The 21510-nt window shown below is 44.6% G+C and overlaps 1 protein-coding gene across 1 annotated transcript in view; it reads right to left on the bottom strand.

Annotated features, from left to right (window-relative positions):
* The window catches only part of LOC144602163 (transcriptional enhancer factor TEF-1), a 124684-nt gene that overhangs the window by 86921 nt on the left and 16253 nt on the right, over positions 1-21510 (bottom strand). The window lies entirely within an intron of this gene.

Raw genomic sequence — 21510 nt, forward strand, 5'->3', positions numbered from 1 at the left:
CTGGATATGCCTTTGAAAGAAAATAATTTGCCAAAGATGTTGGACTGACTGGGGTGCTTTACTAAGAGCCAAGACAGACCAGATGGAATGAACTGCCTCTTTGTGGGCTGCAATGATTCTGCGTATAGACACAAAGTGCTGGTGTAACTCAGCGGGTCAGGCAGTATCTTTGGAGTAAAAGGATGAGTGACGTTTCGAGTCGGTACCCTTCTTCAGACTGGGTCGGAGAGAGAAGTTCTTCAAAGTAGACATGCCTTGAGGAGATTTTGCACTGGAGCGGACAAAATGTGTAAAAAGGAACTGCAGATGCTGGTATGCAGTATATTGAAGATAGACAGAAAGTGCAGGAGTAACTCAGCGGGTCAGGCAGCATCTCTGGAGAAAAAGGATGGGTGACATTTCGGCTAGGGGCCCTTCTTTAGATTGGGTCTCAGGACTGGACTGGGACCAGACTGGACTGGGACCAATTGGAGGAAATGTCCCGACCCGAAACACTACTCATCCTTTTTCTCCTGAGATGCTGTCTGACCCGCTGAGTTATTCCAGCACTTCAAGTCTATCTTCAGTATAAACCAGCATCTGCAGTTCCTTTCTACACATGATTTGCAAGAGGGACTTTCAAAAGAGAATCAGACAAATATCTGAAAACAGTATAGTTGCAGAAACTCCCCCACTCAAATTCTGAATTGAAAGAATACGTCTTTTTTTTTTTAAAAAGAGTTCCACTTTTTCCCCATGGGAAAAGAAAAAATGACAATCAGTGGAAAAAAAGCAAGAGGATGTGGCTGATTGTATATATCATGAAAAGAGTTAGCACAAACTCGATGGGCCGAGCAATCTCCTGAGCTTTCAGCTTGCCTGATCCAAAGCACAGTCTGTGCATCATTTACCTAAGGAAGCGTGTGGTTCTGTGGTCAAAGCACATTTCCAGATAGTGGCAATTTTTTGGGGGCAATGATCAATGCGTGACACGGATTTATAAAGCACACACTCCATCACACTGGGAAGGAACTCTGTCGCCCCTTCCAGTTATGTAAAGCTGGCAAGTCACATTTCCATCAGTGCAATAGCTTTCAAAACTGTTCAGGAGCTGCTCGAGATTCTGGGTGGATTCAGACAGTCACATGGGATCAATTAATACATTCACCAAGCCTTGAATCACTATCAATTAGATAGAACTAACTATATCATCAACATATTACTGCAGAACAAGTCTATTGTAATGCAATATGTCTTGTTGAGGGCCGAGATCAAATGGATCAGCATTGACTAAAGTCAACTGCCAGAACAATTTCAGAGAATGATGACAGAACTAAAACCAAAGCTATTACTGGAACCCAAAGGAGTGATAGGCAAGCATTGTTAATGGGCACAGGACCAGCCATGCACTGCGGGGAAAATCAATAAATCGTGGATTTCCTAGAACTAGTGTTTCGCTGACATGGACAGCACGAAAATAGAAAAACTCAATCTTTTATCCTTCCAGTCGAATAAAATGGAAATCAGGCCATCATTAGCCCCGGTTTAGTTGTCTAGTTACAAAATAGAGACAGGTGATATTTATGCTAAATAAATGCAGCAGAACAAAGACGGCCATGGATAAAGTGAACGCTCACAGTCTTCTTTCTCGGGGTTGAGGATTCTAGAACTAGAGGGCATAGGCTTAAGGTGAGAGGAGAGAGATTTAATAGGAACCAGAAGGCCAACTTTTTCATTCAAAGGGTGGTAGGTATATGGAATGAACTACCAGGGAAGTAGTTGAGGCAGGAACAATAACAGCATTTAAAAGATAGGGAGAGACGATGAGATTCTATACGTATTGTCCATTTATTTTAGGTCGGTAATTCTGAAGAAGTGTCCCGATGCAAAAAGTAATCTATGATTTCCCTCCAAAGATGCTGCCTGACATGCTGAGTTCTTCAAGCACGTTGTATTTTACTCAAGATTCCAGCATCTAGTTTCTTGTCTCCATAGAGTGAAAGTTGTACCAGACAGAAACAGGCCCTTCAACCCATCTTGCTCATGAAAACCAAGTTGCCATTTTGGACCAGTCCCACTTACCTGCATTTGGCCCCAAGCACTCTAAACCCTGATGAGACTCCAGAACCTACAATGTCTCCTCAGTTCAGTGGCAATAAATGCTGACATTAAACTCTCCCCATCTAAGGTGAAATATTTATCTGTTTTCCCTTTTTAATAGATGCATTTAATCTGCGCTGTATTACTGGGTAGTGGTTCTGGGGATATTATCCCACCAGGACACAATTTTCTGGAAGCTTCTAATACTGCAGCTCCACCACCATAAAATGGAGACCGGAACAGGAGATTACTCCAAATGTACAATTAAAACAAGCAAGCATTCCAAAATATCCTAAGGTGCATGTTGAATACAAGCTAGAACATGTCTCTAAATCACTGAGACAGAAATTTAAAAACTAAGCTTGAGGGGTAATCTTATAGAGCTGTATAAAATCATGAGGGAATAGATAGGGTGAGTGTACAAAGTTTTTCTCAGGGTAGGGGAATCAAGAACTAGAGAGCATATGTTTAAGGAAAGAGGGGAAAGATTTAATAGGAGGCTGAGCGGCAACTTTTTCCACACAGTTTTAAGTATATGGAGTGAGTTAGATGTGTTTGGATCAGGTACAATTACAACTTTTAAAAGACATCAGGAAAGGGCGGTGTGGGAATGGGATGAGGAGCTTAAATGGTTAGCACCGGGAGATCCAGCAGGTCTTGGCACACAGAACACAAGTATTTGGCAAAAATGGTCTCCTAATCTACATTTGGCCATGCCGATGTAAATGAGGCCACATAAGGGGCACCAAATGCTATTGACATAGAATAAGGAAGGATTGAGAGGGTGTGACGCTAGTCCATTGATAACCCGCCATGTGTAACACTTCCGTTCCCCAAATTCCCATTTCTGCTCCAGGATTTTCACCCACATCTCTGGATGTGGGTGAAGCCTCCATCTCTTCACCCTTTTCCTCCAGAACGGAGGCCGAGGGGAGTTCTGATTGAAGTAAAACAATTATGAGGGGCACAGATAGGCAAGCAGTTAGAACCTTTTTTTCCCTGGGTAGAATTGTCCAAGACTAGAGGATATTGCTTTAAAGTGAGAGAGTCAAAGTTTCAAGGACGTGAGGGTTTTTTTTTTTTACACACAGACACAGAGGTGTGTGCTTGGAATGTGCCGCCAGGAATGGTGGTGGAGGCAGATACCATAGTATTATTTAAGCTGCTTTACGATAGACACAAAGAAATGAAGGGAATGAGGGGGGATATGGATCACATTCAGGCAGAGAGGATTAGTTTAACTTGCCATCTTGTTCATCACAGTCATCAGGGCCGAAGGGCCTGTTTCCATGTTCTGCGTACATGCTCCACCTGGTCTCTCTGTTCCGACAACACCTCAACTTGTTCAAGTTGGAGCCTGTCCCTGTGCTGGTTCTTCCCAATCCCTGCCAACCCCTTCAGCTGCACACCTCAGGTAGCCTTTAATATCATTTTAAAGGAAGGTAATACTCTGGGTTTTTATTTTAAACCAAGATTAATAGCTCACAAGTAATTAAAATATGAGGGAAGGGACTGCAGATGCTAGAACCTTGAGCAAAACACAAAGTGCTGGAGGAACTCAACAGGTCAGGCAGCATCTGTGGTGGGAATGGAAAGACATTTTGGATTGGAACCTTCTTCAGACTGATGTTGGGGAGAGAAGAAGCTGGAAGAGAGAGATGGGGGGAGGGGGCTGGGACAATGCCAGGCAGGTAGATACAGGCAAGGAGAGTGTGAAAGGCAGATGAATGACACAGGCTAGAGGTGAAAAGGAGATAAAAATTTAGATTAGTTTAGAGATACATTGTGAAAACAGGCCCTGTGGCCCACCGCCAACCATTGATCAATCACCCATACACAAGCTCTACGTTATCTCACTTCACATCCTACACTCTAGGAGCAATTTACAGAAGCAATGAACCTACAAACCTGCACGTCTTTGGAATGTGGGAGGAAACATGAGCACCCGGAGAAAACCCACACGGTCACAGGGAAAACGTACAAACTCCACACAGGCAGCACCTGTAGTCAGGATCAAAACCAGGTCTCTGGCACTGTGAGGCAGCAGCCCCATCACTGCACCACTGTGTATCAGATACGGAGTAAAGAGTGAAATGTAAAGCTGGAGGGAGGGATAAGGGTGGAAGGGAAGGTGGGTGGCTGGGAAGGGGGGGGGGTAATATGGGATTTAGGGATGGGAGATAAGTGTACGTGGATTGGGACGACACTGGTGTGGTGTGGGGTGGGGAGGGGAGCAGTGGACAGAGAAGGGGATTATTATTCAAATTGGAGAATTCTACGTTCATACTTTGATTTGTAAGCTAACAAGCGGAATTAATAACAGTTAAAAGTTGTGAAACTCCACAACAGATGGGGCCATTTTGTTTTAGTGCATTTATGAACATTACAGGCAGCTGTGTTTATGTAAACAATGCAGTTTAAAAAAAAATGACCCTAGCTGCTGACAGGTGAGAACTCATGGAGAAATAGATGGGCACCAGAGAGAGAATGAGCGAGAGCCCAGGAAAACCTCACCCTCCCTTGGCCTCGTGGAAGTATAAAATTCTTCCATTAAATCTCCCCTCAGTCTCCTTTGTTCTAAAGAAAACATATCCAGACACTACCTTACCACACAACTGTACCAACACCGAATTGTCCAATTTCAAGTACGATTCTGATACAGTTGTGTTCAGCACATTGCAGGACACATGTAACAATGCTCTCTAACAATGCATCCCTCTCCATCTTCCCTTCCAGTGCACACACATTTTTACCGCCCTCCCCCACCACCCCAGTCATCCTCCTTTCCCCTCTTTGATGCACTCATTTTCAATTCCCCTTTTTCCTTTACCATACTCCCCTTCCCCTCTCTTCATAGGTAATACCCTCTAATCCAGGCCGCATTCTGGTTAACCTCTCCCGCACCCTCTCCACAAACTACACATCCTTCTTGTAATCGAACGACCCGAACTGCACACAAGACTCCAAATGTGGCCTAACCAAAGCCCTAGAAAGCTGTAACATGATTTCCTGATGTTTATACTCAATGCCCCTAGCTATGAAGGTAAGCATATCACAGACCTTATTTTCCACTCTAAAATATTCCAATCAAAATGTGTACGTAAATTAAAACAAAAGAAACTGCAGATGCTGGAATCTTGAGGAAAAACACCAAGTGCTGGAGGAACTCAGCAGATCAGGCAGCATCTAGGGAGGGAATGGACAGGTGTTGTTTTGGGTCAGGACTCTTCTTCAGACCTAAATCTGTCCTTTTTCTCGGTCCTTTGGAAAATGTCCTTTTTCCCCAAGAGACAGTTGCCTGACCCGCTGAGTTACTCCAGCACCTTGTGTCTATCTTTGGTATAAACCAGCATCTGCGGTTCTTTATTTATACATTCTGTAAATCTTTACGTGTATCTATAAATTAAGCTTTGTTTAAAGAAAAAGGATAAAAGAATATGAAGGGAATGAAGCGACAAGTGGGAAATATTTCGAGGCCTGAATTCTGCTACGAAGCAGATGGGCTGAATGGCCTGTTTCCATGCTCCATGTTGTGTGAAGTGTATTCAGTCAGGAAAGAGTTAACTTGCTGGGGCTACAGGGGAACGTATCTGAAACCAGAGTTCAGTTCAGCAGGAGTCTATGTAAATGGTGTAATTTGAGACCAGCCCACGCACTCTCTCAGAGAACTTTACACACAATTTCACTCCGAGACCCACCCCAACCGCTGAGTTTATTTTTTTTAAAGGCAAAATGGTGCTCGGTAAGATCAAAACTGGAACAAAGGCATCTACACTGGGAGAGAGACGAGTGCAAGTGTGGCCAGTGTAAACTACACAAACCGAACACAAGATCCTGAAGCTATGAACATTTGTCAGGGAAACAGGCAACTTTAAATTTTCGACTGTTTCAGGAAATGGCACAAAAACTAAATGTTGTCCTCCAGCTTTGTTTACACTTACACGGATTATATTTCAAGGACCCTCCCTGCCCTCCTGCTCGCTACCCTCCACATCTCTCACCACAGGACACAACGTATATCAAACACTTATTAACCACGGAAACCCCGGACAATGACTACAAAATAAATTTCACTGTTTGGACTTGTTTCAGCACCCATTTAGCCCTGCTGCAAAACACATCCCAGGAATAGCGTCATTCACAGGGCACACAGTCTCAAACTTGCCTTCAGTCACAAGGGAAACAGATTTGTTTTGATTTTTAATCTTTGCAAATCGTTGGGTCAATCCTTGGCAAAGCACCACATTCAATTCTGGGGGCCGTGCGATGGGAGGACAGTCAAGGTCTGAGAGAGAATTACCAGGAAGGTCTGGCAGCTGTTGGGCATGGAAAAGGCTGGAGAGCCTCTGTTTACTCTCCTTAAAGCAGAGGTTAAAGGTGGTGCTCAAAATCGTGAACAATTACACCAACTGATGTGTGGCGTTTTCTGGCCGGAAAAGACGCAAAACCAAGTTTTTCCACTGTATTTTAGTTTTGTTTAGAAATACAGCATGGAAGCGGGCCATTCGGCCCATCGAGTCTGTGCCGACCAGTGATCCCCACACACCAGCACCATCCGACGCACTACGGACAACATACAATTTTTACCAAAGCCAGATTAATCGACAAACCTGTACGTCTTTGGAGTGTGGGAGGAAGCTGGAGCACATGGAGAAAACCCACACAATCACAGGGAGAACGTACAAACTCCATACAGACAACACCGTAGTCAGTATCGAACCAGGGTCTCTAACACTGCAAGGCAGTAACTCTGTCACTGCGCCACCGTGCCACCTCAAATTTCATTACATGTGACATTAATAAATAAATACTAATATCCCAATTGGGCCAAAGGTCCCCCTTCTTCTCCTCCCTCTTTCTGAGGAAGGGTCCCAACCTGAAACGTTGTCTGTGCATTCCTTCCTCAGATATTACCTGACCTCCAGCACTTTGGGTTTTGCTCAAGCCTATGTCTCTGTTGATAGAAGATAACTTAGCACATTTTACCCATCCTTTGAATTGGATCGTTAATCCTAATACACGCTGCCCATATATATACCACGTTCCATAAATTGCCTTAATGAAATTTGAGCTTGCAGTCCAACCCAATATATGCTGCACAGCATGGAGACAGATCTGAGAGTGCTAACTTTAAATGAAATGTTAAACATGGTCAGATCTATCCACAAATAAAAGCAGAAAACCCTGGAAATACTCTTTGGGTCAGGCTGCATCTGTGGAGAAACAAAGAGGGTTAACATTTCAAAATGAAATTTTTTGCCATCACAAGAAAATGTAGATGTTGGGATCTTGAACAAAATAGAAAGTGCTGGAGGAGCTCCATGGGTCAGGCATCAGTATAAAGAAATCTGAAATGTCATCTGTCCAATTCACTCCTTAGATGCTCCCTGACCAGCAGAGTTCCAGCACTTTGTATTTTGTTTTTTGAAGAAAGGCTACGATGTCGCCTGACCTGCTGATTATCCCCAGCTTTTTTCCCCCAGATTTCCAGCATCGGGGGGGGGGGGGGTTAGTTGTCCCATCCCTCAATTCAGAGCAAGAGTTGCGTGAACACGGGAAACAAAAAAGGATAGTGCACCATCCAATAGTTTTATCAAATTATCAAATAGCCGCAAAGCATTTAAATAGGAGGCAGAAGAGACTTGAGAATGTTGAGAAGTTTATCAGAACGCTACCTGGCTTGGAGGGTATTAGCTATAAGGAGAAGGTGGACAACCCTGGATTGTTTTTGTTGGAACGTCAGAGGTTGAGGGGAGACTTGTCAGAAATCAATAAAATTAAGAAGACATAGAACTTTCCCACGGGTGGTAATGTCAAAGACTAGAGGGCATAGCTTTAACGTGAAAGCGGCAATGTTTAAAAGAAAAAAGACACAAAGTGCTGGAGTAACTCAGAGGGTCAAGCAGCATCTTTGGAGAATATAGGCAACGTTTCAGGTCGGGACTCCTCTTCAGACTGCTGAACACTTTGTATCCGGTTTTTGTAAACCAGCATCTGCAGTTCCTTGTGTCTACAAAGTTTAAAGGAGATGTGCGGGACAAATCTCTTTTACACAGGGGATGGTGGGTGCCAGCAGCGGTAGTGGAGGCAGATAGGTTTAAAATACTTTTAGATAGGCACATGGGCATGCAAAGAATGGAGACTATAGATCATGTGCAAGCAGATCAGAGTAGCTTGGCATCATGCTCGGCACAGGCATTATGGTCCGAAGGGTCTGTTCCTGTGCTGTACTCTTCTGCGGGTAGGAAAGAACTGCAGTTGCTGGTTTAAATCGAAGGTAGACGCAAAATGCTGGAGTAACTCAGCAAGACAGGCAGCATCTCTAGAGAGAAGGAACAGGTGACGTTTTGGGTGGAGACCTTTCTGAAAAAGCGTCACTCATTCCTTCTCTCCAGAGATACTGCCTGTCCCGCTGAATTACTCCAGCATTTTGTGTCTACCCTGTACTCTTCAATATTCTATGGACATCCATAGATGACATGTTGCTAGAAGTACAATGTATTTTTCTTTGCTTTCAAAAATGTGAAATACAATTGCTATCAAATGTGCCAACACAAATCAATTTTATTTTCAGATAAATAGATAATCTTTAGATTCAGACCCATAAACATCAAAATGCAAGGTGGAAGGATGCATTAAGGATGCCTGCAGGCATTGGAATCAAAGAACAGATGGTGCCTTTTGTTACTTCTTTCCCGACCAACCGACCCTACATTCCTAATACAACCATACGAACAGCAGAACACAAAGCCCAAGGGACTTCCTCAAGTCATTCCAAGTGTCAATGAAATGGAAATCTGTCTTCCTACCAAACAACAGCTTGCCATGGAGACACAAGAGACTGTAGGTGCTGGAATCCTGAGCAAAGAACAAAGTGTTGGAGGAACTCAGCGGGTCAGGCCGCATCTGTGGAGGGAATGGACTGGTGGCCTTTTGAATCAGGACTTTGCATTTGGACTTTGAGCCCACGTTATGCCTTTGCCTCCGCAGATACTGTTCCACCGGCAATTTGTTTTTTTGCTCCAAATTCCACCATCTGCAGTCTCTTGCATCTGGAAATATGATACCAACCCATTCAAATAAATATTTGAACAGGCAACTGGAGGCTTGTCAGGCAGCATCACTGGAGAGAAGGAATGGGTGACATTTTGGGTCGAGACCCTTCTTCTGAAGAAGCGTCTCGACCTGAAACGTCACCCATTCCTTCTCCCTGGAGATGCTGCCTGTCTCGCTGAGTTACTCCAGCATTTTATGTCTATCTTCGGTTTAAACCAGCATCTGCAGTTCCTTCCTACACAACTGAAAGCTTGTTTTGGACATTGCTCTTAACGTCCAAGTCAGAGGATAAGGAAGTGGGCTCAGGGAAAGGTTCCCCAGCTGAGGTGACAGATTGTAAGCTCCATTGACCACAGCAAGAGACCCAGTTTGGGCAGGGTCACCACAAGGTCTCCATGGTCCATTGGCAGGGAAAGTTAGCCCCAACCTCTATCCTGCTCAAACCCGAGGGGAAAAACACTCTCAACAGGTTGACTGTCAGCAAAGTCTCCCACCAACTCCGATCACCCATTATCTTCAGGTGTGCTGACCACAGTGATGCCCAGTGTTGGTAACGGTTTATTACTTGTCTCATGAACTGAAGTACAATGAGACGAATTGTTTGTGTGCCATCCGGTCACACTATACATGACACAATTAAGCCATACACAAGTACAAGAAGTAGTGCAATGAGACAAATACCAGAATGTAGAATATATGGTGTTACAGCATTCTAGTTTTAGTTACATAGAAAGTGCGGATATTAACAAAAGTGCAAGGTCCACAATGAGATAAGTTCAGAGATCAGGACTACACCATGCCCTATGGGAGACCGTTCAATAGGCTGCTCACAGCAAGGTAGAAGTTCTTCCTATATTTGGTGGTTATTGATTTCAAGCTTGTGTATCTTCTGGACCGTCACTGTTTATCTTGCAACGTGCCTCAACTTCTCAGGAGGAATTCCAAACCAAAAATCTCAACTGCGCCCGGATCCCGAGAGGAAATCACGAGCTGTAAACGGACTCATGAACACTCTCCAATGCCACCAAAGTCAACACATTAACAAGCAACAAACCATATCAAGTTCCTCGCTAAAGCAGGGCAAAACTCCACTCCAATGTAGAATACATAACTGCAGAAATGGTTTGTAGATGGTGTAATCTTCACCTCGGGGTGAAGATGCCATTACTCACACTGAGCTGGGCTGGGCTGACATTCCTAATTTAATGATTTTGATCGGAGACTCTTCATTTCTACGGCTACTCTCCGTCAAATCTCAACAGGCACTCTTCCAAATGTTCTCCCAGAAACGGTTTCAACAGTACAGCTTCCACCAGGCACAGCCACTCGGGCCAAGAGTGAATCTGTCTCATTATAGTTTAACCCTGCCCTCACTCAATATTATGTTAGCATTCTCCAATGCAGCACGAGAAACAACACCACCTCCACATTGGTCAATATGGGCTACAGAGTGTGAACAAAGGCGGCACCAGGCTGCACCTCAGGTGAGAGGGGAGCAGCCAACTGAGCACTTTGCTTCTTACTCATGATTCCAGCATCGGCACTTTCTTGTGTCTCCCTGTATCAATGGCTAGTCTCATGGTGACCGTGATAGAAGTAGCTCGAGTATCCAGGTGGGTCACAGGGAGAATGTGCAAACTCCACACATTCAGAATCCAAGGTTAGGATTGAACCCAGGATCCCAGTGCGGTAAGGCAGCAGCTCGACCAGCTGCACCATTGTGCTGCCTAATTTCCATTGGAGAGGAAATCTGGCGTTCTGATCCCATTTGGACTGTGGGAATTTGGACTACTGGAATGTCACTGACTCACTCCTTCATGGAGAACCGGGGACACACAGTTCAGGGCATTTAATAAACTGGTATTACCAGTAAGGAATGCTCACCATATACAGTTGTGAACTTCATGGTACAAATCTACAAATTTTTTATTGTAGTTTTCTACAAAAGGATAGAGAGCAGTACCAATGATGGAGCATGAACCCCTGCTTTAAATGGTTGATAGTCAGAGTTGCATAGCACAGAAACAGGCCCTTTGGCCCAACTGGCCCATGCTGACCATGGCATTCTGAGCTAATCCCATTTACCCGCATTAGCCCACTTCCCACTAAACCCTTCCTATCCATATATCTGTCCAAATGTCTTTTCAAAGTCGTGATTGTATCCACTTCTATAACTTCCTCTGGCAGCTCATTCCAGATATGGGCTACCCTCTGAGTTAAGAAGTGCCCTGAGGTGCCTCTTAAATGTCACCCCTCTCAGCTTAAGCAAATGCCCTCTTGTTTTAGAATCTTCTATCCTGGGAAAAAGATGTAAGCATTCACTTTATCCATGTCCTTATAATCTTGTACACTCAATAAGGTTACCCCTCAGTCTCGTATGCTCCAAAGAAATAAGTCCCAGCCTATCCAAGCTCCCCCAATAACTCAAGTCTGCAAGCCTAGGCTAGCTACATCCTGGTAAATTTCCATTGCACCCTTCCTGCGGCTGGGCGACCAGAACTGCACACAGTCACTCCAAGTGTGGTCTCACCAACGACCTGCACAGCTGCATTATGACGTCACAACATTTGTACTCGGTATCCTTACCAATGAAGGCAAGCACACCAAAGGCCTTCTTCACCACATTGTCCACCTGACCCACCACTTTCAGTGAACTATGTACCTAGACTCCCAGATCTTTGTCCTAAACCACTCTCCAGGGCTCTACCATTTACCGTGCAAGTCCTGCCCTGATTTGACACCACATTTGTTAAGAGTTAAATTCCGTTTGCCATTCCTTGGCCCACCTTCCCAAATGATCTAGATTGCACATTAAAATCACTTCTATAGAATGAACTATTACACTCAATAAGGCCACACCAGATTAGAATGTTAACTAGCCTATTGTAAAATATATCATCATTTAGCTTTGATTAGATACACATAGAAACAGGCGCTTAGGCCCACTGAGTCCACGCCGACCAGCAAACACCCGCACTGGCTCCATCCTACATACTAGGACCAATTTACAGAAGCCAAACCGCAAAACCTGCACACCTTTAGAATAAGGGATTAAACAGAGCACTGAGAGAAATCCCACGCAGGTCGCAGGGAGAACGTACAAACTCCGTACAGACACTACCCGTAGTCAGGATCGAACCAGGGTCTCTGGCGCTGTGAGGCGGTTGCTCTATCGCTGTGCTACTGTGCCGCCCTCCTGCACCATTGTGCATTAACATTGAAAACATTTGGGATATTGCATTGAACATACAGCACCGCCACAGACAATTTGGCCCACCAGTGTAAATGCCCCCTGACCAATCTCCTCCCAACTCCCTTCAGCTCATTCTCCATCCCTTCTCTTGGATTCCTTTCTCTGGAATGTTGGTGAGTTGAGGGGAGACCCGATGGAAGTTTATAAAGTTATGAGGGACATTGATAGGGTAAACATTCAGAACCTTTTTTCCTCAGGGTGGAAATGACAATGGCTAAACGGCATAGACTTTAAGGTCAGAGGAGAAAAGTTTAAAGGTGCTGTGCTGGGCAAGTTTTTTCTTTAAAAAACAGGGTGGTGAGTGCCTGGGTTGCACTCCGGGGGTACTGGTGGAAGCAGATGTGATAGCGCTATTTTAGATTGGCAGGTGGATATGGAGGCAACGGAGGAATCATGTGCAGGCAGAGAAGATTAGCTTAATATTACATCATGGATGGCACAGGCATTGTGGGTCGAAGGGCCTGTTTCAGTGCTCTACTGTTCTATGTTCTCCCCGCTTGCTTCCCCTCCAACCCATCCGCACCATGGAAGCAAGACAGAGTTGCACTTTCTCACTGCTCCCCGATTAACTCACATTTTTAGCATATTACACACTGGGGGAGGGAGGGAAAAAATTAATCAAGTTTACGCTCCTAGAACATCAGCGAGAGTCCCACAACCAGGGTTTGTGTGAAGTCAACAGATAGCCTGGTTTCCATTAAATTCAAAAGCCAAATAAGGGTGGTCTCATCAAAGCCTTTGTCTGCATAAAAGGATGACATCATCTACATCATGAAAGGGAGAGTTTTATCAGCCAAATCAAATTAAAACTTCAAATGCAAATCCTTATGTTTAACTTTCCTCTACCAGTAGAGTTGGATATTCTCCAGCAGTTCAAACTGGTTCGGTATTAATTGAGCAGCCTCTTGTATTCATTTGCATTTTAATTATCATGGGATTTTGTTTTTCTTTTTTCCCCTAATTTTGGTACACAGTTATGAAATCTTTGGGCAGGGAAAGCTGAGAACCGCTCTCTGAGCTGTGCTTCTGCCGTGGATAACTCCGATTTGGAAAATTAATTTCTCAGTGACTGGCCGAAGAAGGCAAGACATCACACAGCCAGCGAAAGAGGGGACAAAAACAAAAAATCTGCCGTCAGGTAAACAGTGAAATAAGCAGAGCCCAGAGAGAAGGGAAGATAAGACATTGTTTTGGATTAGGAAACAGTTACCAAGGAAACAGTTGCTAATTAACAATATACTTGGCCAACAGAAGGGCAGGACAAAGACAGCTAAAGCAGGCGTTATCTCAGTAAGTACGCCATACAACGTCTTGCGCAACCTTCCATTTCCCCATAACAGAGCTGCCCGAGTCTAGGCCAGCACTGCGGAATGACTCGGGAATAAAATGGGGTCATGCGAGTGAAGAACATGGGAAGTAATCAAAGCAGGAAGACGATAACCCCACCATTAATGCGGTGCTTACCATTACCAAAGGACCTGCAAATAGCAACGCAATTCTAATGCTGAAAACACAGGAGTCCGTGCTTACACAGCAGGATCCCACAAACCGCAATGTAACTCATTGTATGTTTCGTGTGATATCGGTTGTGAGATTGGTTTTGTTTTTCAGGCTGTGGGATGCACTGGCAATGCCACTCCTAAACACCTTGGGCAATTCACAGGACGTATGGATAGGAAGGGCTTTAGAGTGATGAGGGCCAAATGCAGGGAAATGGGACTGGACCAACACACCAACTAAATCGGCATGAACAAGGTGGACGAAGGCCCTGGTTCTATGCTGTACAGCGCTATGACTCCATGACTTCTAAGAGTCAACAGCATGATTGTTGGTCTGGTTATCTGTAGGGCCGGATGGGGATAAGGACAGCACGATTCCTCTACTGAAGGATGAGTGAGCCAGTTGCTTTTTTTTTTAGGGCAATTTTCTTAATGGTGTAGGAACTGACATGAACAATGACCGTTTCTCCTCCAGGTGATTGTCACCAGGTCATAAGTGATAGGAGCAGAATTAGGCCATTCGGCCCATCAAGTCTACTCTGCCATTCAATCATGGCTGATCTATCCCTCCATCCTAACCCTATTCTCCTGACGTCGCCATAACCTCCATTGCACCTCTCCATCTGAACGACTCCTCCCTTCCCCAGCCAACAGTCTAAACCTTCCCCAACAGCATGCTCCTCAGCAAGTATGTTGGTCCCACTCTGGTTAAGGTGTAACCCACCCCACATGTAAACACCCCACCTTCCCCTGAAATGGTCCCAATGATCCAAAAACCTAAAGCACATCTTCCTGCAACATCCTTTCAGCCATGTATTCATCTAACCCATCTTCCTATTCCTACACTTGGTAACTTGTGGAACCGAAAGCAACCTAGAGACAACAACTTTTGAGGCCAGCTCTTTAAATGGCTATGTAGCTCCTCACACTTGAATTGGAGGACCTTATCCCTTCCCCTATCTATGTCATTGGTACCTACATGTACTGCATCCTCTGGCTGTTCACACTCCCCAGTCATAACATCCAAGACATCCAGAAGGGCAACACACCAACCTGGTGTCCTCTTTATTTCCACAGAAATGCCCATTGTTCTCCAGTTACTCACGGCCAACTGTAGCTCTCCATTGTTTCCTGGGGTATTTTCTGCAGCATTTTCAATGAAGACATACTAATATTTGATTCATTTCTCTGTCATGACCTTGGCCCCAATATAACTTCTGCCTCGTTTTGTAAAGTCCCACATTGACTTTTGCTAGTATTCTGGTATATGTAGGAACTTTGAATTTGTTTACTTTGTTAACTAGCTTACTCTCGTAATTTACACAGATTGAGCTCTACTGTGCTGAGGCTAGATGTATGCACGGGTGTATTCACACGAGTGAGTGAACGGGTAGAAGTGCTGAATCGTGTGCGAGCGTTTGAGTGCATTTTGTGCATCTAGGATAACACAAGGATGTGTAGGTGGAAGGCAAGTAGGGGTCGACTTGTTTGAGAGTGTATGCACTTCTAATTTTAATGAAAGGGGAAAGTGATTCTCTGAGTTTAGTTTAGTGTAGAGATACAGTGTGGAAGCAGGCCCGTCTGCCCACCGAGTCCGCACTAACCAGCGATCCCCGGACATTAACACTACCCTACACACACCAGGGACAGTTTTACATTTATATATTTATCAATCTTATCAAGCCAATTAACCTACAAAACAGTACGTCTTTGGAGTGTGGGAGAATGTACAAACTCTGTACAGACAACAGCCGTAATCAGGTTCGAACCCAGGTCTCTGGCACTGAAAGGCAGTAGCTCTACCGCTGCACCACCATGCCACCCTTGCACATTTACCTACTGACAAATGCCATTTGAGAAGAGGCGTAGATTTAACAGCCAGCTCCAAACCACTTGCTTATCAGACGGGTGGAAATATTTACACAGCGAGAAAATGTTGGACAGTCCACCAACTACTAAAAAAAAGTTACCGTTTTTCCAAAGTAACCGCTGCTAAAAACTGGCTTTAAAGGAAACGAACGGAACTTGCAGGTGAAAAATGACAGGCTTAACACTCCGATCTGCAGCACACGTCTACACAATTGTGATACAAAACAGCACACGCTTTGATCCAGGGCAATGTACAGTGTCAACACACTCAGGAGCTCACCCTACATGGTTAGGGCGAGGCAGGGTCTGTGCGTCTCATTCACTGCTGCCATCTCGGAATTTGCAACATTTCTTATTCCCCCCCCCCCCCCGACTCTACATTTTTTTTTCAATAAATTCTTTAAAAGTTATACTAGAAAATTACAATTCCTTTCCTCTGACAGAGTCCACGATACCAACTTGGCTCAGACAACCAGGAAGTAGAATCAGTTTGCATGGAGACAAGGAGGCGGTGAGGCCAAAATACACAGGTGCGAGTCATTTGTAGAACCATAGCGGCAGGAACACTGAAGGAGGGAGCATCCGGATAAGGAACAAGAGCACCTTGTAACAAAAGTGATACAATAAGAAACTTGTGAAGGAAAGGATGAAGGAATTTGGTAAATGGTTTAGTGTAGCTTGGAGATAAAGCACAGAAACAGGCCCTTCTGCCCACCGAGTCATGCTGACCAGTGATTTCCAGACACTAGCACTATCCTACACGCTAAGTTCATAAACCGAGGAGCAGAATTAGGCCGTTGGGCCCATCAAGTCCACTCCGCCATTTAATCATGGCTGATCTATCTTTCCCTCTGAATCCTATTCTCCTGCCTTCTCCCCATAACCCCTGACATCCTTACTAATCAAGAGTCTGTCTATCTTCACCTTAAATATTTCCGTTGGAACAACATCCACTAGGGACAATTTTACCAAAGCTAATTAGCCTACAAACCACACGGTCACGGGGAGAATGGACAGACTCCGTACAGACAACATCTTTAATCAGGATCGAACCCGGGTCTCTGGCGCTGATAGCAATTCTACCGCTCCACTACCATGCCATCCTAATGGTGTTTAGATGACAAATACAAACAATATTTTTCCTACAAAATATTACATGGACATCAACTAAGGAACAGTCCAATATTGATATCGTATTGTGAAGGGTTAATTGGTATTTTCACAGCAAAGTGTCGCATGAGACACAAATCTTTCATTCAATCTCAGTCAGACCCTGAGCTATGCAGCGCTGAGCAGGCCCTTCAACCCACCTTACCCATGTCGACCAAGTTGACATTCAGGGCTGGTCATATTTGCCCGCATGTGGCCCATATCCCTCTAAACTATGGTCCACCTCAGTGCAAGTTCTAAATCCATACCTGGCGACTATGGATGACACTGCCGGACACTCCCAGCAACCCGGGTTCAATCTTGATCTACAATGTATAAGGAGTTTGCACATTCACCCTGTGATCCCACACCCCAAATGTGTGGGCCAGTAGATTACTTGGTCAATCGCCCCTTGCATAGGAAGGTGGTGGAATCAGTGATTAACATCTTATTTAATCAACTATGGACACAGTGATTGTACAAAATGAAAGCAGATCAAAAGATGCTGGGGTGGAGACAACCATGGTTGATTTGGCCAGACTGGGCCATTTGTGCCCTGTAATCATGTGCAGGCAACTACCTACTTGATTAGTAACTTTACAGATGAATGATTATTTTAGTCTTTGCCATTCGTAACTTCCAATGCCTTTGGATGAATTATCTCTTCAGGGCATGATGCAACGGACATGCGTACATGAAAGACTTTTAGTCATACAGATGGAAAGCATGGCTTCAGATATTGAGAGAGACCAGATAGCCTGCAATAGTCAAGAGCATTCATGGTAGCATACTTTGTTGAACCAAATCCTTAGCTTTCTCTGTGCATTTTCACCGAGGAGTTCAATATATAAATTCTAACACGTTGCCTTCAAAGCATCACGGAAACATCTGGGATGTGGATAATTCCCATTTCTTGGATAAAACATCCTATTGCGAAATAAATACAAAACACATTGTGTCCAAAATCCTTTTTATATTTCCCCTCCCCAGTAAACGTTTAGCTTATTTAAAAGATATTTCGACTTTTTAAAAAGACATTTGAACAAATACAGGGATAGGAAAGGTCTGTAGGGATATGGGGCAAACGAAGGTGTGATGAGTGTAGATGTGGGATTAGTGTACATGTGGCATCTTGGTCTGAGTGGGCAAGTTGGGCCAAAGGGCCTGATTCCACATAAGAGTTCCTCTACAAGACTACTTTGTAATTTCAAGACGTTATAAGAACTATAAATAGTGGGCTACAAGAAAAAGCAAATCAGACTTACAATGTCTCCCAAGATCCTTAGGAATAATATAGCAAATAAATCAGTACAGCACAGGAACAGGCCCTTCGCCCTGCATGGTCCATGCTGAACATGATGCCATGATAAACTACTCATTAATTATGCTGTATATAATCCATATCCCTCCATTCCCTGCACATCCATGTGCCCATCTAAAGAGCCTCTTAAACACCACTATCGTATCTGCCTCCACCCCTACCCCTAGCAGCATGTTCCAGATACCCACCATTTTGTGTAAAAAAAAAACCTGCCCCGAATATCCTCAAGGATATTAATGAATATATCCTCAATAACTCGCCTCCCTCACTTTAAAGCTGTGCCCTTGACATTACCACCCTGGGGAAAAGGGTCTTACTGTTTACCCTCTCTATGCTTCTCATAATTTTATGTAAAGTCATTGAGTCATCCAGCATGAAAACAGGGCATTCGGCCCATCTTGTCCACAGCGAACAAGATGCCCCATCTATGTTGGTCCAGTTTGCTTGATTTGGCCCGTGGGGGAGGAGGGGGATCGGGAGGGCGAGGGGGAGGGGAGCGGGTGCTGCACTAATGCAGGAGATGTTTGGGCCCAACGGGTCTACTTGGTCTAGTAATCCTCTAATCCAGGTAGCATTTTGATTCACAATTCCGCTCCCTCTCCAAACCCTCCACATGCTACTTTTGGGGTTAACTGAACCGGACACATTACTCCAAATACAGCCTAACCGTATCATGACTTCCTGACTCTTATATTCAATGCCCTGACCAATGAAGGCAAGTATATGACTCCATCTACTTGCGTTAGAAATACATTAATAGTATGTGAAAAGGACTTAAGAATGGAGCGGAATTAAGAAAATGTAGACAGTAATTAATAAAAGCACATAATTTCAATGCAACAGATAGAACCACACCAGGAAACAGAAAAGATCTTGGCTTTCTTTAATTGACTGAATTCTAAACCAACGAGTGCTAATCCGTAGCATTCTAGTTTCAGTTTGTAGGATGAAGCCGCTGCTCAGAAAAAAATTCAGGACACCACAATGCAAAACAGCGTTTATTCCTGTTGCGCCTGTCACTTTCTTTCCAGAAACTCTCAAAAATGTATTACAGCCAATAAACATGTTTGACACTTAGTCATCATTGTGATATTCAACAAAGCAACCACCAATTTGAATGAAACAAACTCCCAAAGACAGCAAAGTGATAATGAAATGGTACGGGTATTGGCTCATTATTGTTCCGAGTAGCAAGATAGTGAAAAGCTTTTGGTTGCTTGCTATCCAGTTAAATCATACTACACCAGATTGCAATCAAACCATATTCAACTGCAACAGAAGATAAGACACCAAATGCTGGAGTAACTCAGCGGGTCAACCTGAAGGATTTCAACCCAAAACGCCACCTATTCCTTTTCTCCAGAGATGCTGCCAGACCCGCTGAGTTACTCCAGCACTTTGTGTCTATCTTTGGTAGCATCTGCAGTTCCTTCCTACACCTTCAATTGCAACAGATTGATTAAAATTGAAAGATACAGCGTGGAGACAAGTCCTGCGGCCCTCAGTGAGCACGCCGACCATTGATCACCATTTCACACTGGTTCTATGTTAACCCACTTTCACGTCCACTCCCCACACTAGAGGTAATTTACAGTAGCCAATTAATTTACAAACGCACACATCTCTTGGACGCTGCCAAAGGTGGTGGAGGTAGATACAATAGCAGCATTGAAGCTTTTGCATAGGCACATGGATATACAGCGTATAAAGGAATACTAGACCAAGTGGACCTGTTGGGCCCAAACCTCTCCTGCAATGGTGCAGCACCCTCTCCTCTCCCCTTCCCTCCCTCCCCCCCCCCACCGTCCCCCTCCCTTCCCCTCCCCCCCACTCCATCCCCCTCAACCCCCTTTGTCCTCCCTCCCCTCCATCCCCGTCCCTCCGCCCCTCTCTCTCCCTCCCCCCCCACTCTATCCCCCTCAACCCCCTTTATCCTCCCTCCTCCCTCCCCCCTCCTCCCTCCTCCCTCGGAGAGAGATTTAAACTTTAAAATGTGAATAACTTAAAAAATATAACACCGATTTCAATGAAACTTCTTCCATTAGCACCAAAGGGACGACGGTGAGTAAGGTGGGCTTAAAATTGTCGAGCTGTCATGTACCATTTTGGCTGTAGTTCAGGAACAAACAAACAAACAAGAGTTTTAGTATATAGATAGATAGATGGGTCATGTGTAGGCAGAGTTGATTACTTTAACCTGGCATCATTTTCAGCACAGATATTGTGGGCCGAAGAGCCTGTTCCTGGGTCCTACTGTTCGATGTTTCATGTACTTGCTTCACGTACTCGTTCAACACAATCAGTGTGAAGCATTGAAGCTGGTTCCACACATGGCCAGAGACTGCCATTGGGTCCAATGAGCCTGAGGCAGTTCTGCTTAGCCCCTCTCACTCTGCACAAAGCCCTGTAATGTTGTCTCTCCCTTTCTGATATTTATCCTCCCGGGCCTCCCGGCGATCGCTGTGCAGCCGCGCTGGAGTGGACCCGGCCGTCGGCACGGCGCCGGTCAAGATGAGCCCGGCCGCCAACATGACCGCCGAGAACAAGGGACAAGGACGGGCTCGGCGGCCTTCGGTGTGAGGGTAGAGTTGGCGAGCGAGGGGGAACACGGCTGGGGAAAGGGGCGAGAAGGAAGAGGGACCATGGACAATGTTGAGCACTTTTTGTAACTTTGTCGGCACCCGACTCTCTGCATACTTGCAGAAAGTGTGCAAAATAAAGGGTTTCATTGTACCAAGTACACATGATAATAAAGTATCAATCCATCAAACCACGTCTCTAAGATCCAGTTCATTGTTTGGTCGACCATATTGCTCCTTGGTGCCTATGGTGGATCATACTATAAGCTGCTTAAGCTGTTTAAGGGTTTGATCACCTAATTTAATTAGATTTTTTTTCAATCTTACCAATCATTTTGTAACACGAAGAATACAAAAAAATTGAAAAACCTGCTTCTAATATATTTTTAAAGAGGTGCCACTACACCGAACCATCAAAATAATAGCTCTGTTAGGATGTTGTGAATCTTGTCCAAACTGAGAATTCTGAACCATAACAACTTGATTTGAAGAAGAAAGTTTAACTTCTGTCCCCACTAAGTATTGTGTGAAATATCCTCTTGTTGCTGACAGCCCCTGCCACAGGAAACACTTGTCCCACTTACCCTGACGTTTGAAACACAGGCCTGTAAATGATCAGTCCAACACTGTGCGTCTAAAATCTGCCCTTCCTTTAAAAGGGACTCGTGTGACTGAATAAATCTCCAAGACAGAATACCAATCCTA

The sequence above is a fragment of the Rhinoraja longicauda genome, chromosome 18, assembly GCF_053455715.1.
Source record: "Rhinoraja longicauda isolate Sanriku21f chromosome 18, sRhiLon1.1, whole genome shotgun sequence".
Lineage (NCBI taxonomy): Eukaryota > Metazoa > Chordata > Chondrichthyes > Rajiformes > Arhynchobatidae > Rhinoraja > Rhinoraja longicauda.